This window comes from Alligator mississippiensis, chromosome 5 (assembly GCF_030867095.1).
Source record: "Alligator mississippiensis isolate rAllMis1 chromosome 5, rAllMis1, whole genome shotgun sequence".
In the NCBI taxonomy this organism is placed as follows: Eukaryota; Metazoa; Chordata; order Crocodylia; family Alligatoridae; genus Alligator; species Alligator mississippiensis.
Genome location: NC_081828.1, coordinates 134,718,732 through 134,735,114, shown reverse-complemented (window position 1 = coordinate 134,735,114; position 16,383 = coordinate 134,718,732). Strand labels below are relative to the sequence as shown.

The 16,383-nt window shown below is 44.1% G+C and overlaps 1 protein-coding gene across 2 annotated transcripts in view; it reads right to left on the bottom strand.

Annotated features, from left to right (window-relative positions):
- MYRIP (myosin VIIA and Rab interacting protein) overlaps window positions 1–16,383 on the bottom strand; it is a 419,729-nt gene that overhangs the window by 238,726 nt on the left and 164,620 nt on the right. The window lies entirely within an intron of this gene.

Below are 16,383 nucleotides of genomic sequence, written 5' to 3'. Positions count from 1 at the left end.
AAGAAAAAAACCCAAGATTATTTCATAAATAACTGGCTAAATAAAATGGAATTCTACAGAACAATATTAATAATGAATATTTTGGCCACCTTTAATGACTGATAAATATTTATTTAGCGTTATGGGTATAACACAATACATTAACAGAAAAAAGTCCCGATATGCTGATTTAAACTGAAATCAACACTTTTTCTATGTCTAAATTATTATAATATTGCTTACAGGAAAGATGTGCGCGCGCGCGCACACACACACACAGATCCTGAGATTTGCTTAGGATTCATCATCTTAACTGCCATTTCTGCCTCTAGTGCTAAAGTTCATAGTGTTCTCTGGCTTTGGTATTAAACAGAGTCTTATGGGCACATAAGATGTTTTTGAAAATTTAACACTTTCAATTCTGTTAGCCACTGGCAATATTGATCTATCTGGGAGCAGATGACGAATACAGTATTTTTTAGTTACTCCAGACAGGCAGACCACACATAAGCAGAATGCCATGCAGTTCCCAAGGATAGGCTATAACAAACTAATTCTCCCAAAAATATATATAAATAATTTATTTATGTAGATGTCCAGTAGAAATATTAGAGGTGAAACAGACATCAGAATTTCATGTTAAGGGAATATGGTTTTTTAGCATGAACATACTTACTGGATCACATTAATTTCTGATGCAACTCCATGAATTTGAGAGTTATGCCAAAGATGAATTGGGCAATTATGTTTAAAGCATGTGCCAGACTTACTGTTTTTAAAGGTGGATATGTAAAGGAAGGTAAATCAATTGTATTTGACACGAGTGATTCATAGATGTTAGGGTCGGAAGGGACCTCAATAGGTCATCAAGTCCTACCCCCTGCATAAGCAGGAAAGAGTGCTGGATCTAGATGACCCCAGCTAGATACTCGTCTAACCTCCTCTTGAAGACCCCCAGGGTAGGGGAGAGCACCACCTCCCTTGGGAGCCCGTTCCAGACCTTGGCCACTCGAACTGTGAAGAAGTTCTTCCTAATGTCTAGTCTAAATCTGCTCTCTGCTAGCTTGTGGCCATTGTTTCTTGTAACCCCCGGGGGCGCCTTGGTGAATAAATCCTCACCTATTCCCTTCTGTGCCCCCGTGATGAACTTATAGGCAGCCACAAGGTCGCCTCTCAACCTTCTCTTGCGGAGGCTGAAAAGGTCCAGTTTCTCTAGTCTCTCCTCGTAGGGCTTGGTCTGCAGGCCCTTGACCATACGAGTTGCCCTTCTCTGTACCCTCTCCAGGTTATCCGCATCCTTCTTGAAGTGTGGCGCCCAGAATTGCACGCAGTACTCCAAATGCGGTCTGACCAACGCCCTATAGAGGGGAAGTATCACCTCCCTGGACCTATTCGTCATGCATCTGCTGATGCACGATAAAGTGCCATTGGCTTTTCTGATGGCTTCGTCCCACTGCCGGCTCATGTTCATCTTGGAGTCCACTAGGACTCCAAGATCCCTTTCCACCTCTGTGCCACCCAGCAGGTCATTCCCTAGGCTGTAGGTGTGCTGGACATTTTTCCTCCCTAGGTGCAGCACTTTGCATTTCTCCTTGTTGAACTGCATCCTGTTGATAAAGAGCTATATTGAAGCTAGCACTTACATTGCTTCATGTACCAAAGGAAAATGATAAAATAGCTTCTTCCCTCTGCCCCACTTGCCAAGAATTGCAGATCCTTTATTTCTCTGTAGAGCACAGGCGATGCATCCCAGTGGCTTTCTTCTGGGAGGAGAGTGGGGAGGATAGTAGGCACAGCAACTACCACAATGGAGTCTGGTTTATGATAGTATCATAATACATATAATAAAAGGCAAAGTCATTTGCTCTTTGGGGACATGGGAAGGGAATTACTGTGATGGTGAGTACTGGATATAATATCTGAGCAGAAAGACTAAACTGGAATGTACACCACATGCTTTTATTGGCCGTGGCCAATTAAGCTCTTCACCCAGAACACTGCCTGTCAGATGCTGTAATTCATATCAGCAGATAAATCCACCTCTGGCTACCACCCAGAAATGTGGACCTAAGGAGCTGAGCCAAAATGTTTCTCCCCATGCTGTTTCCTTGGACAGTAAAGCACATGCTCCAAATGAAGATAAAGGAGGGTTGCAATTTATTGGCAACAAGCTGTATCTGCCAGTTTTGAGGAAAGCTGAAAATGAAAAAGGAAGCCTTGTATGAGTAATACTGAGAAATTATATTTCTACCATAATTTCAATAATGAGAATTCTTGTGTTGTTTCTTTGTCAACCCCAACCCCTTATACTACCTAAGTGAAGTTTAAGGTCTCAGTCCTTCAAGACATTCAATAGCCTGAGTCCTGGAGACTGAAAAGATGATCTGTGCTGGCACTGGATTTATGATCCAGATACCTTGTTCCGGGAGGACCCAAGCCCTCAAACTGACCATGATCTCTCCATTTGATAATAGGCTAATTTTATTGATACACAGTGACAGCAGATAAGAATAATGGAAACAATTCTAAATTTACCAGTCCTAGAGTTGCAGAGTCAAGGTACACCTGGCCAGTACAGGAGCTTCCCTCTGAGGTTCTCTGTTGAATGTCAGATGTCAGCATCCTAGAGGTAGCAGGCCAAGCCCCAGTGGGGTGGGTGAGATGGGCTGGTGATATGATTATCCATGGTAGCCTTGGGTTCCCCTTTTGGGGACCCTTTGCTGCTCTAAAATTCCTCCTTTTTGTATTCTTTCTTCCTTCTGATGATTCTTCATTCTTGGGCATCACTGATTGGTCTCTCTGTGGTCATCATACTATCCACATTCTGTCTTATCAGTGTATTCTTTTGTTTCACAAACCCACCACATGCACACATCTTAATCTGGTTCTTTCCCAGTTTCTCTTAATTTGGTCCATCTACCAAAGCTGGAAATCCCAAGGGTTCTGCACTTGGGCACTGTGACTTGGTGCCACTATTTCATGTTATGGAGCACTGTGGTACATGCCTTCTATTTCCCAGCCTGTGTGTCTGTTTCCCTGTGTCAGACACAGTGGGCCTTGAAGAAATTGTTACAAACAGGATTTTTATAAATCAATTAACCCTTGTCATTGCCCTAGACCATTGTTCTAATGCATACTTACTTTACCTCCAAGCCAATTCCCAAAAGCAAACCTTCAACTACCATTTTCTAGTCATCAATCTGAAGACCAAGATGAGGACTATGGTCAGTAACTTTCTAAATCTTGTCCAAACAGGGGACAGAACTCTCCTGAGGGCTAGTTAGAGACTCTGGAATACTCTCTCATAGGAATGAAGGACCATAAATAAACCTTACTATCTGCCTCAGACCTTGACCTTGTTTTCTCCAGTGCAAACCTGGGCCAGTGAATAGAAATATTAAAAAACAAACGAAAAACAAACAAAAAACCCCCCAACCTTCCACACAAAATGTTCTCCTTGGGAAAAGGAGAGAGAATGAACCACATAGGAATCACTTAATGCACAACTGGAAGGTGACTGCATACAATTGGTCATGAGGATATTACAAAAAATTCTACAGAATGGAACTCCTCCTATCTAAATAAATTTAAGCCTCAAATTAATTTTCTTTTTTAATTGTGAATCACTTTTACTAATCTGTAATGTAATAGAGGCAAAGGTACATGTCAAGTGTGGTGAAAACTTACTGGAGTCCGGGGAGAGGCAGCAGGATGCCACGCCAGCACTGGAGAGCAGAAAAAGTGAAACCGCGGCAGCCAGAGCTGCTGCGGACGAAGATCAAAGAAAAAACCCGCAGCGAAGCTGGGAGAAGCCAGGAACGGCTCCCACGTCCGCCTGGGTGCACTTCATAAAAGTGTGCCATGGTTGATTGGCTGGGCGGGCACCTGGCACCCAGAGAAAACATCTGGCCAGAAGGAAACAGGGGGGACCGGAAGCAGTGTGCAAATTGTGTTTCAGAGATGTATTGTTATATTTTTCAGGGACTAATTTTTATTAATTTTCTAACTGAACAAAATTACATTTTACTAGGAGAATCTCTGAAATAAATATATAATGAACTTCATTCCATGTTGTTGTCATATAATCCTCAGCAAAGCTAACTTGGAAACATTATTTAGCATAATGCTTTTGGTCTAGTTCTCTCAATTATATTTATATTATCACTGATAATCCCTTTCCACTTTTCACTTTCTATGCTATCTAAAAATCTATTCATTTACATTTTAGTGTCCTTGAGGACACCAGCTTACCAGCTTTTTAAAAAAAGGCAAATTTTGCTGCTTGACTAACTTATGTTAGTAATTTATGACACGTATGGTGGGTGTCCTTTTGTTCTATAGAGATATGCAGTTTATATCAGATTATATCATTTACAGGAATGTTTACTCCAAAACCCACACAGTCATAGCAGCAAACCAGTGATGAAATAGGGTAAGAATAAGTTGGGACTATTGGATTCTATTCCCAGTTCATTGAGGCTACTATTGTGTTGGGTGACCTTGTACAAATCACCAACTTCTGTGTTTCAGTTTGCCCATCGGTCAAATGGATAATACGTATCTAAATACAAATCCACACTTTTTGGGATACTTAAAGGTTCTATGGAAGTACACAAGCATCATCATTTTTAGAATTCAATGTGAAATACTGCTTCATTTCATAGTCACTGACAAAGCAGATAGGTGGTACACTTATATGACCTCTGCCTCAACAGCAGCATTCAAATACCTGATCCAAACATAACTCCATTACAGTCAATTGCAGCAAGCAGCTAATTGAGTTCCTTCTTATTAGCAAGTATGATTGGATTTATTTGGTGCAGAACTAGAATCCTTAATGCTCTATTTGTGCTCAGAATTGGACAGGTCTATTTTGATGGATTCCAGTGGTTTTGAAATGTCATCCATTTTCCCCAAATGTGATAGGCCTCTCTCCAAAAGTAGCTCAAAAATGTTAAAGATAACTCATCAGCATTTAACTTCAGTAACAATGCCCTTTCCTCCACCCCTTACAAATCTGTAAAAAATCATCTATTGCATGCATCTGCAGCATATCCTAAACGCATGAACAGCCAGAAAAAAAACCAAACATACCTTTGCTATGGAAGAATGGTAACGTCTTGTTTAAGAAGTCATCTCTGGTTTTGTTTTGCAGAATGACAAGGTTATTTTTCTTTTCTCTAACTTCCAGCTCGTTATTCTTGAAGCTTAAAAGTGCTGCAATTATTCTATATGCATTTTAAGAAATGAAATGAATCTGTAAAAATCCTGGATGGTCTGTTGTACTTGGGGCATTAGATGCGGTTATGTGCCTCAAGGGGAAAAAAAGCTATGATCTAAAACTATGAAATCACAGTGTTATGTATGCTGGCAAAAGGCTGAGATAATATAGCATTTAAAAAAAACCCTGAAGTTAATTTTTAGTATGCTTGTGAAAAAAGTAGGAAAAGATGTTACCATAAAAGGTATTTGGAATGAACTTATAAGATAGAATAGGTAGGAACCCTAGAATTATAAGCCTGATCTGATCTAACCCAGTGTTTTTGTACCAGTTGTGTGCAACTCTCAGGGAAGTCACAAAATGCAGTCAGGAGAGTTATGGGTTTTTGAAAATGTTATTAGGCCTCAATCAAAGAAATCCTCATGGCCCTACTATTCCAATAACTTCACTTTTGAAGTTCAAGTATTCTTTATCAGCTTCTCAAACCACAAGTGCAAATTATATATATTTACCTTTAAAATGTATACAGTTTTACTTTTACTTTAATAGCAAGTGTAAGGAGTTGACAGTTTATTGAGGTAAGATGAGAGGCGCACAGTGTGAAAAGGCTGAAAAAGCCTGCCCTAGACTCAAACAAGTTCTAAGCTTGATGCAGGACTCGCTGCAATGCTACCATTTGCAATATGAGGATAAATCAGCTGATCACAAAGGTCATAAAAGCAAAACTTTGTAAGGTGTACACTAGTTAGCATGCGCAAGATCAAAAGTGTGCCACCATGAGCAGATCCATGTTCACCAGTGCCACTGCCTGAAGCACAGGTTGGCATGGGTCCTGACAAGGAAGTGTGAGAAGCTGTCACGGTACACATCCACAGCTCTCCCTGCATCCACAGAGCCAGTCATCTCATCACAGAAGGTGTGACCCTCCTGGGGCCTTACCCAAAGGGAGGCGATGAAGTCCTTTTCTGTTCTTCTGCCACAACTTGATGATATGCAAAATAAAATTATACAAAGAAGGAGGCTCCAGTAATGGGTGGTGACAGTCACTTTAAATACAAGGTTCTCCCCTTTTGGAGTGTTTTTAGATGCTCTGCCTCTCCTACACCTCTTCTACATGCCAACCGGACTGTAGTTCAAGTGGTATTCATCCAAACAGTATGTAATAATATGTCCTGCCACCCCCGTGTATTAGGGCAAAGTCAGGCATGTCAGTCTGGCTAATTAAATAATAATGAATAGGCGTTCACCTTATTAGTCCACAATCAGTACTGACTCAAATAAATGAAATCAAATTATCACCGTATATATATGCCTTGCTCTGGCATCAGCCTTTTAGTACGTCCAAAAAGAAAGAAAGAAAATTGCAATAGGGAGATTAAATTTGTTGTCTTACATCATCAGTTATTTGGTGCTTTGTGAATTCTGACTCACGTGACACTTCATGATGATCCTCCAGCCATCTGTGGCTCTCCAGTTATCCTTATTCCTTTAACTGGTCACCTGCTGTGTGGTTGAAGACTCCTCTGAGTCCTCCTCCAACAAGCTTCTCTGAGCTAAAACTTTGGAGCCTCTATCTTTCAGCTCTGTGAGGCTCAGGATCCTTCTGGCAGCCCTTGCCAGGCTCAGCAACCCATGCTTGGATCAGAGCCTGTATGCAGGGGTTTTCAGAGCAGCCTCCGCATTGCTCCTCTTGCTCAGCAGTCTCCTGCCGGTTTAAATGCCCAACTCACTCTATTTCTGGGTGTGCCTTTATGACATCACTCCCTGCATTTCTTCCAATGTGCAGGGAGCATGTGTGTCTAAAGAGCTGTGCTGGTGGCACGTGCTGCTCTTGTTTCACCACTCTGGGACCTAAACGTAAATCCTCTTTGTTGGCAGCCCTCCCCAGGCCACTTCGCCCCACAGCACGGGTCATATTGGAGTGTATGCCACCCCATACTCTTGAGGCCCCATGTGTGAGTTGCCTCAGCCAGAAATAGAAGGCAATCAGGTTGGTCAGGCATAACTTGCCCTTGATGAATCCATTCTGACTGTTTCTAATCACCTTCTACTCCTAAAAGTCATTGGAAATGGATTCCTTGAGGACCTGCTCCATGATTTTTCAAGGGACTGAGTTGAGGCTGACCAGTTTGTAGTTACCTGGAGTAGTTACCTGGATCTTCCTTCTTCCCTTTCTTAAAGATGGGCACTATGTTTGCCCATTTCCAATCATGCGGGACCTCTCCCAATCACAGTGAGTTTTCAGAGATGATGGCCAGCAGCTCTACAATCACATCAGCCAACTCCCTCAGCACACTCAGTTGCATCACATCCAGACCCATAGAACGACAATGTCCAGCTGTTCTAAATAATCCCTAACCTGGTCTTTCACCACTGTTAGCAGCTTACCTCCTCCCCAAACTGTGCTGCCAAGTGCAGTAGTCTGGGAGCTGACCTTGCCTGTGAAGACTGAAGTGAAAAAGCATAGAGTACTTCAGCCTTTTCTGCATCCTCTGTCACTAGGTTGCCTCCTCCATTTAGTAAAGGACACATACTTTCCCTGATCCTCCTCTTGTTGCTGACATACTTGTAGAAACCCTTCTTGTTATCCTTCAAATCCCTTGCTAGCTACAACTCTAGTTGAGGTTTGGCCTTCCTGATTTCATCCCTGCATGCCCAAGAAATACTTTTATACTCCTCCCTAGCTGTTTGTCCAAGCTTCTACTTCTTGTCCAAGCTTCCTTTTTGTATTTTAACTCACTGAAGAGTTCCCTTCTAAACCAAGGTGGTCTTCTGCCATACTTGATAGTCTTCCTGCATATTGGATGGTTTGTTCCTACACCTCAGTATGGCTTCTTTAAAGTATAGTCAACTCTCCTGCACCCCTCTCCCCCCAGAGTGGCCTCCTAGGGGATCTTGCCTATGAGTTCCCTGAGTGAGTCAAAGTTTGCTTTTCTGAAGTCCAGGGTCCATACTCTGCTCTCCTTCCTTCCTTTCCTCAAGAACCTGAACTCAATCATCTTGCGGTCATTGCTGCCCAAGTTGCCATCCACTACTACATACCCCACCAATTCTTCCCTCTTTGTGAACAGCAGTTGCCCACTCCTACTTGCACTTCCTCCAGGTTACCTACTTCCCCACTTACCTCAGGGCTTTGGTCTCCATCCCTTGGCAAACTTAGTTTAAAGCCCTCCTCACTAGTGTTACGTCTCAGCTGTGTGTTCTTGGGCAACCCTGGCACAGGATGCAGTCTGTCTGACTCACAAAGGACTCACCCCCCTCCCTCCCCTTCTCTACCTAAACAAAACTGATTAAGATGCAGTGAGAGATGCACCTAAGACCCTCCAGATAAGGGTGACAAGAGTGAACCAACTGCCCTAGGTCTCATTTGCATCCGAGATGGAACCAGATGACCATTCATTTACATGAGAGATGGAGAACAGAAAGCCTGAAGCAGAGACTGCAGTGAATTCTGGGACCAGAGAAGCAGGGGAGCACTGCATGATGGGGAATCTGTGCTCCAAATGTTAATTAACCCATGTTCTCACACACCCAGCTCAGCATTTATCAGACCAGTTCTAATCTGGATTTACTAAGGACTTCCCCCCCCCCCGGACACACACACACCTCTAAGTTTAATAGGCATCTCGGGCCATACATTCCCAGGTCCCACTATGGGAGGCCTATTTAAACTTGATTGACTAAAACTCGGTTGCTGGGTTAGGGAATGCTGAGGCAAGAGACTGAGTCAGAGGGGGTATGGGCAACATTTGAACAATGGTTAAGGGTTCATCACAGCATCCAGCCTGCTGGAGCCCTAATCACAGGTGTTGTCATACCTTTCCCGAGACGACTGGTGGGAGTCCTCTTCACAAAAGGTTATGAGCACCCCAATAATTGCTTTAAGTCTGTTAAAAGACTATAGTAAGATCTGGAAAAGTCATGCTAAGCTGAGGCTTGTGCACAACAAGTAAAAATCCAAAATCCTGATGCTGCAAGCTATCTATTGTTTCTGAAGAAACCATGAGATATCCCATCAGTATATCTGCCATCCATAGGAATCTCAAGCTGGCTCCCAAGTATTTGGTTACTCCCTAATCTTAAGTGTTTCCTGATTATCAGTTTCTTGAGATGTTCCAAACCAGATAACCCCTTGTCAATAGAAAAGACAATGATTTACACTACTGAGGGTGCTTCGAAGCAGCTGAACTGAGGGTATAAAAATCTGTAAAAAAGTGTGTGTGCTTCAAGAAGAAGGAGGAAAGAAGAAGAAGAAGAAGAAGGAAGAGAAGAAGACAACTCCTGTGCTGACACCATCCCCTGTCATTCTTGGGATGCTGGAAGAACAGATCGTCTCTCTCTTCAAGGATTGCGCTACGGACTGTGCCTGTCAGCTTTGCAGACTGAGTATCTTGGACTAGGTGAGATCCCAACGCTCGCTCTCTCTCTCTTCTCTGAACCTGAACTGTATCAGTTAAGCTTGAGCTAAGTTTCCCCAAATACTTAGTGAAACCAGGGTAGTATTGTCATTGTTTGTGTTTATTTTTCTTTTCCATGTCTATTACTACTAGTACTATTATATATTTCATATTCTTAGCAATAAATAACTTTTATAGTCAAACTGGTAGTAATTGGGTATATTTTTCCTTCTCTGCTTCTCTTTCCTCCCGTGCTCTGCAGCAACGCTTCTTTTACCTAAGCTAAAGATCCCTGTGAAGCCCAAAAATATTGTGGGGTCTGCTCATCAAGAGGCCAAAGATTGGGACGTGCTGAGTTTGAAACACATAAGGGGATCAGCTTGTACAGGCTGATTGACCCAGTTTGACTCAGACGTGCCCTTATGAACTGAATGCTGGCCCATGAGGGTGTCAGCTGGACACCCAGCCGGATTCAGAGGGATTCTGTTTACCTGTGTGCTTATGTCTGACTGCATTTTATTGTTGCTCTTATGAACTGATTCTTGGCATATGAGGGTGTCAGCCTGTCCATGCTGATCAGCCCGGCCAGGTCAGGCGTGTCACATTAATTTGTGTGTGTTTGTGTGTATGACTGATTCGGTGACTGGAGGAACCCAGTCCCATTGAAACTGAGTCCTGCAAGATAGCTCCATTGGGGGTGAGGGCTTGCAGAAGGGAGAGATACAGCTCCATATAGTAACACAAGCAGCACATTGACAGAATCACCAAGACCCTAGAAACTATCCCTAATAAATGAGCACACCCCAAAGTAATGGGCAAATTTGGTAACACTAGGTTAGTGAGTCTGTCTGAAAAGATACTCTCTCCTCTTTCCATCAGGTAAATCCTATCTCTTCTTATCAAGCTTCTTCTTGGAACAACATCCCATGGTCAAAGAAGCCAAAGACCTACTGGCAACACCATCTGCGCAGCCAGACATTGATCTGCAGGATGCATGCACTCCTACCTGGGCACTTTCCCTTGACCAGAAGGATCAAAAAGAATACCATCTCAGCCCCTGTCCCTTTCACCCTTGCACCCAGTGACCTGTAGTCACTTTTGATCTACTTAGGGTCTCCCCTGGCCTTAAGTATTACTGGTGTCCACATGGATGAACAGCATGGGGTAGTAGTCAGAGGGCCAGATGAGTCTCAGTAATCCTTCCTTGATATCTAAGAGCTGGGCTCTGGACAAGCAGCAGAGCCTCCCACCCCAAGACAACAGGTCAGGCCAGCAGATGGATGGCCCATCCTCCTCAAAAGGAAGTCTCTAACTATCACCACCCAATACTTCTTTCTGGTGACATTGGTCTTGATCCTTCCAACTTTGGGGAGGCCTCACTTTTCCTCCTTCACCAATGGAACGTGCTTCTCCTTCTCTGTTGCTAGGGCTTCATATCTGCAGGACCTTCCCTAGGGTATGGTGAATTGGGGCAACTGCCTTGAGCCCCACACTTTGGGGGACAGCACACTTTGACATCACAGCAAGGAAAGTCTTAGCGGAAGTCAGAAAGCCAGAGCCAGAGCCAGAGCTGGACTCATGCAGCACCCTGTGAACACCCCATTCCAGAGCTCCCTGCAGGGTGCAGAAGAGGCCAACCTGGCCCCTGGCAGGGACTGGCAGCACCCTGTGGGATAGGCTGGTGGCAGGTGAGCCCTGCTTCTGGCTCTAAGGGCTACAGCAAAGGTACTGCCTAGCACCCACCCTGCAGTACAGCCTGGCCTGGAGCCATACCCTAGGGGTGTGCGGGGCCCGGAACATATCAGTCTGCGCAGGGCCCAGGGGAGAGGGGGTGGTGAGCAGCCAGATTCAGCAGTGCTCGGTGGTGGCAAACCTAATGGTGCTTGGCAGTGATGGCAGAGCCGGTGGCACTCGGCAGCAGCCAGCAGTGCATGGTGGCTGCAGCAGAGCCTGTATGGCTCTGTCTGTGGAGCCCCCCAAAGGGCGGGCCTGGGGCAGTTGCCCCAATTCACCCCCCACAAGGGACAGCCCTGCCCGGAGCCTTTTAGTTTTGAATTAATATCATGCATAGTTTGTTGTATATATAAGTAGGTAGGCACTAAAGTATTGTTTAATAGTGTGTTTATGGAGTACCCGTGCTAAAATTTGCAGCAATTTCAAAAAAAGTAAAATGCATCAATTCTGGATTAACTTAGTCTATGAATACTATATGCAAATTACTACAGCTATGTTTATGTCAAGGCCAGTGTTTTTAAATATGCTCCTCACTTCCATGTGGTCAGAGGGAGTAGGGTCTGACACTAAGGAAGAAGGAAGAGGCTACAGGGTGAAGAAGTTGGGGGGGGAGGGGGCAGAAAGCAAGGGGGCATCCTAACCCCCAAATTTAGTTTCCCTGCTGTAGCAGTGGGAGGGGGACAAATTTAAGGAAAACCTCCAGTAATTAATTTTATACCTGGAAAATGAAAACAAATTTATATATTTTTCATAAATAGAATCTAAATTCTATTGGAGTGTCATCTTATATTCAGGGTCATCTTATAGCCAAATAAATATGATATATACACATACACATGTAACATTTTACAATTACCTGCAAAAACCCCCCAAAACCTAAACCCCCCCATGTTAGTTTATCCGAAGTCTGCAGCCAGGGACACCTCCAAGAATGCACATTATTTTTGTTTTGTGCACAGGAAATTGATTCAGCAGAAGCTGAGTGCCATAGAGGGCCAGACAGCAGGGAGTGTATGATAAATACAAAAAAACAACAGAAAGAAAAACAAAGGAGAGCAGGAAAAACACGGTCTTGCTGGGGGGCGGGGGGGAGGTCAGCACTCTACACAAACCAGCTCATAAATAATTACGAGCAAGACACCTGTTGTAGCAGAGGTCAGGAAGAGCAACACTGGACTGTACAATTATTTCAACTGTCATTTCATTCTCCTCCATACTATCTTACTGAGACTTCTTCTGTAAGATTGTTTTTCCCTTGCAAGTTTTATTGTTGTAACCCATATAAATGTTGTCACAATTAGTGAGTACTTGATCAGAAATTTGACAGCTTTCAATATTTTTCTTCTTCATCTTTAATTGTTTCTTTTACAAATGCAAGTAAATTTAGATAATGAGATGATTTATACCCGTTGGTCAGGCAAATTTTAAAAATTTTAAATGATTAAGAAATGGCATCTTTTCACCCATTCTATTAAAACTTTAGGTCTTAAGGTATACAAGCTGGATCTGGCCTGCAGTATGATTTTATCTAGCCCATAAAGCCTGGGTATTGGCACCAGAGGGCTTCTGAGGCAATGAGGGCCAGGATTCATGCATGCAGTGGCAGCCATTAAGTCTGCAGTGCTCAGGGTCTCTCCTGGCAGTATTATTGGTGTCCACATGGATGAGCAGCATGGAGTAGTAGTCAAAGGGCTGGATGAGTCTCGGTAATCCACAGGGCAAGCAATGACCCACCCCTCTTAAATGCTGCCAACACCTGCCTTAGGTGCAACCCTGGTCCTGCTGAAACTAATGGTAAAGCCCCTTTGTCTCTACTGATACCAAGTTTTCACTCCTTGACAAAAACTCTACAGTTGGAAACCTGAGAGCATTAAGAGAGACTACCACAGAGAAAAAAGGAGCTCTACTCTCATTTATATTGATGTAAATAAAGAGTAAATCCACTGAAGGCAACTGAAGTTCATTGATGCAACACCCACGTAACAGATCATAATCTGTAAGGGATTGTCAAAAGTGCTCAGCATTGGCCATATTCTGCTCTCACGGAAGTGAATGGGAGTTTTAACACTGACTGAGCACTGTTAACATCCCTCCTGCCCTGTGTAGAAAAATATTCACTAGAGCACTCCCTGCAGAATTATCAGTTGTACCAGCGCTGTTAATAAAGCAACAGCTTAAGCAGAGAAAACCTGATGGCTAATCTCAATTGCCATGCAACTTTAGTGCAGAGAAAGGTTTTATAAGATAATGAGGGTTTTCAGAGCTTTTAGATGACTTACATTTGCCTCTACAAAGGTTAAGTGAGGTAAAAGAACAAAACAGAAACTCAGTAATCTTTACACAAAAATTTACCATCTCGGTTTGGGATTTTTTAGTACTCCACACTACTCTGCCTGGAAAGGCATGTTAAATTCATATCCAGGGCTGAGTAAATAAAATATTAATAGATTGATAAGTACTGCACCTTTAACAACTAAAATTGTGATGCTAAAGCCTCACTGAGGTGGTGCTTCAAAAACAATCACTCTCTGCATACAAATGTACCAGGCATTCAGGATACAACCTCTTTTTAAAAAATGCACAATAATGGAAGCACTGCATTTTGTTTATTTACATGCAGTCCTGATAATAGGGAAATGGAGGTATGTTAACTTGCTGTATCTCTTATTCAATATAATAAAATAGATGTAGTCAAGGCCAAGCCAGGGAAGCTTACTGCTAATCAAGATGAACCAAATTACACTGTTGATGGGCCCCCTGAGTATCAGCATGCCTCAGACGTAAGTATATCATAAAAATGCACAACAGGCAATGCAATTGCTAAGGGAGGGAAATGATTCAGATGGTACCAAGATCAGAAGTGAGCACACAGGCTCAACATGAATCCCAGGCTAACTATGCCAGTCCCTGACCTATTCTGATAACAATTTCATGTCTGGGTGAAGCAGTTTCACCAAATGAATGATTCATGCTGTGTTACTTATAGGGTACAACTACATAAACAATTAATGCACAGCTGCAAATTCTGGTACATATCATGCCAGAGTTTATTGCTCCCAGGCACTGTATTTTAATATGCTCTCAGGATCACAGCACACTGAGCTGGGTTGAAGCAGCCGACTGGCCAGGAGTCTGGAGGCTCAGCCTGCTAGCCCAGGCCTGCTCTGACCCAGCTCAATGTGCTGCAGCGGGGCTGCCTGGGGCAAAAGGGTGCTTCAGTGTGGGACTAGCCAGCAGGCAGCCCCTGCACTGAAGCACCCTCATGCCCCAGCCAGTCCTGTCAGTGTGTACACATGCGTTGCTGCAGAGTAAAAAAATTCTGCCCTAGGAGTTTAGTACCAACCCATGGCAGAGTTAATTAGTTTATTCAGTCCTAATAGCACTGCACATATAGATGCTGAGGGATAGGAACAAACATTACACCACATCAACCAGTTTAAGTGATCAGAAACTGGTTTCAACCTGTATCAGAACTGGTGTTCAATGCACATAAACCAGTTTGAAAATGGCTGAAACCATTTTGAGATAAACTGGGTTGAATGTAGTATCAGACTTAATTGATTTGGATCAAACCAGTTTATGCAATGTCTGTCCCAGACCCCTTCCTAATTTAAGTTAAATCAGAGTCCTCCAGCATCTCAGATGCTTTGTAACTCTGGGTGGGGCTCTACTCTCTGCTCCAGCCCAGCAGGGCTGGCCCCTGCCCCCTGCTCCCTGGCTGCAGATCCAGACTGCACATACAGTGGTGTCTGCCTGGCTTCCTCCTGCTCCCCCCACCTCCCACTCACCATTCCCAGCTCAAGCAGGGATTCCCCCCCGCCCACCTTACATAGACACCTCTCAGTCTTAGCTAGCATACCACATGCTGGCTACAGTCCATGCTGTGTCTGCGTTAGGCAGACAGGACAAGGGCAGACAGAACAGTGTCGGCTTAGGGCTTTTTGGCCCTAATCAACAGGTAGTTGGTAATGTCCCTCTGTTCCTTCTTTGGAAAATGTTGTTTAACAACTTGAAATAATGAGAGAGGCTTTGTTTTGTTTGATGAGCTGACAAATGCTAATAACTCCCTGTGTAACTCCCTGCTATGTAACTCAATACTCTGTTATCAACAGTGGGGGGGGAGGCGGAGCTTCCTAATCAGAGCATCCTGCCAGGATTCCCCTCAGCTCAGCACTGTTGAAGGGAAGGGAGAGCTGCTCTAGCACCCCCCAGCTTCTAGCCTGAGCCACTGCAGGCATATGCCCACATTTCTTCAGTTCAGAGGGGATGTCAGTGCAGTTAAAAACTGGTTCAGCCTAGCCAGGTTAGACTTGTCACAACCCAAGGGTGTGATTTTGTGTGTGTGTGCTTTGGCACTGCTAAATTATTTCCCACCACTCGTCGCTTTCTTTGCAGGGTGCATTTCTTAGTTGCAAAAAGAGAAGTGCACGCTGCAAGGAGTTCCCGCCATTCATATTCAAATTTGCGTCCCACTATTGGCCAGTTCTAAATTATTCCTACGTGGCAGCTAGCGATTGGCTTGCTAGCCATATAAGAGGCTTGAGTGGTTTCCGCCCAAGTTGGAGAACTCCATGACTATCAGGAGGAGGAGAACTTCACGTCTCGTGAAGATCTCTAAGCGCTGCGGAGCCTATCGGACCCAGCGTGTATATCAAGAAGGCTATAGGGGTCTGATCAACCTCTCGCCTCTCCCCGTCGCCGCCTGATCCCTCGAAGTACCCTTCCCTGCGCGCAAGTTCCACGGAGCCTAGCAAACTTTGTGTGAGTCTATTCAGAGCTCTTTGCTTCGAGTACTTTCTTTGGTTGACGCGACGGGCTCGTGGTTTAGAGCCTTCAACCGGATTGGGCTAGAAGGTTCGCGTGGAAGGAACTCAAGTCCACCTCTCCTCTTTTCTGTCTGTAACTGCAACTCAAGCAAGTTTTCCTGCCTGCACCACGACCATCTTCGGTGTAAGTAAAATAATCTTAAATCAACCGCTAAGCGTCCGTGCCTAATTCTAGCGTGCCGCCTGCCTTCCCCGACCCGGCGTGTCCGGGCTGCTGGCCACAGCC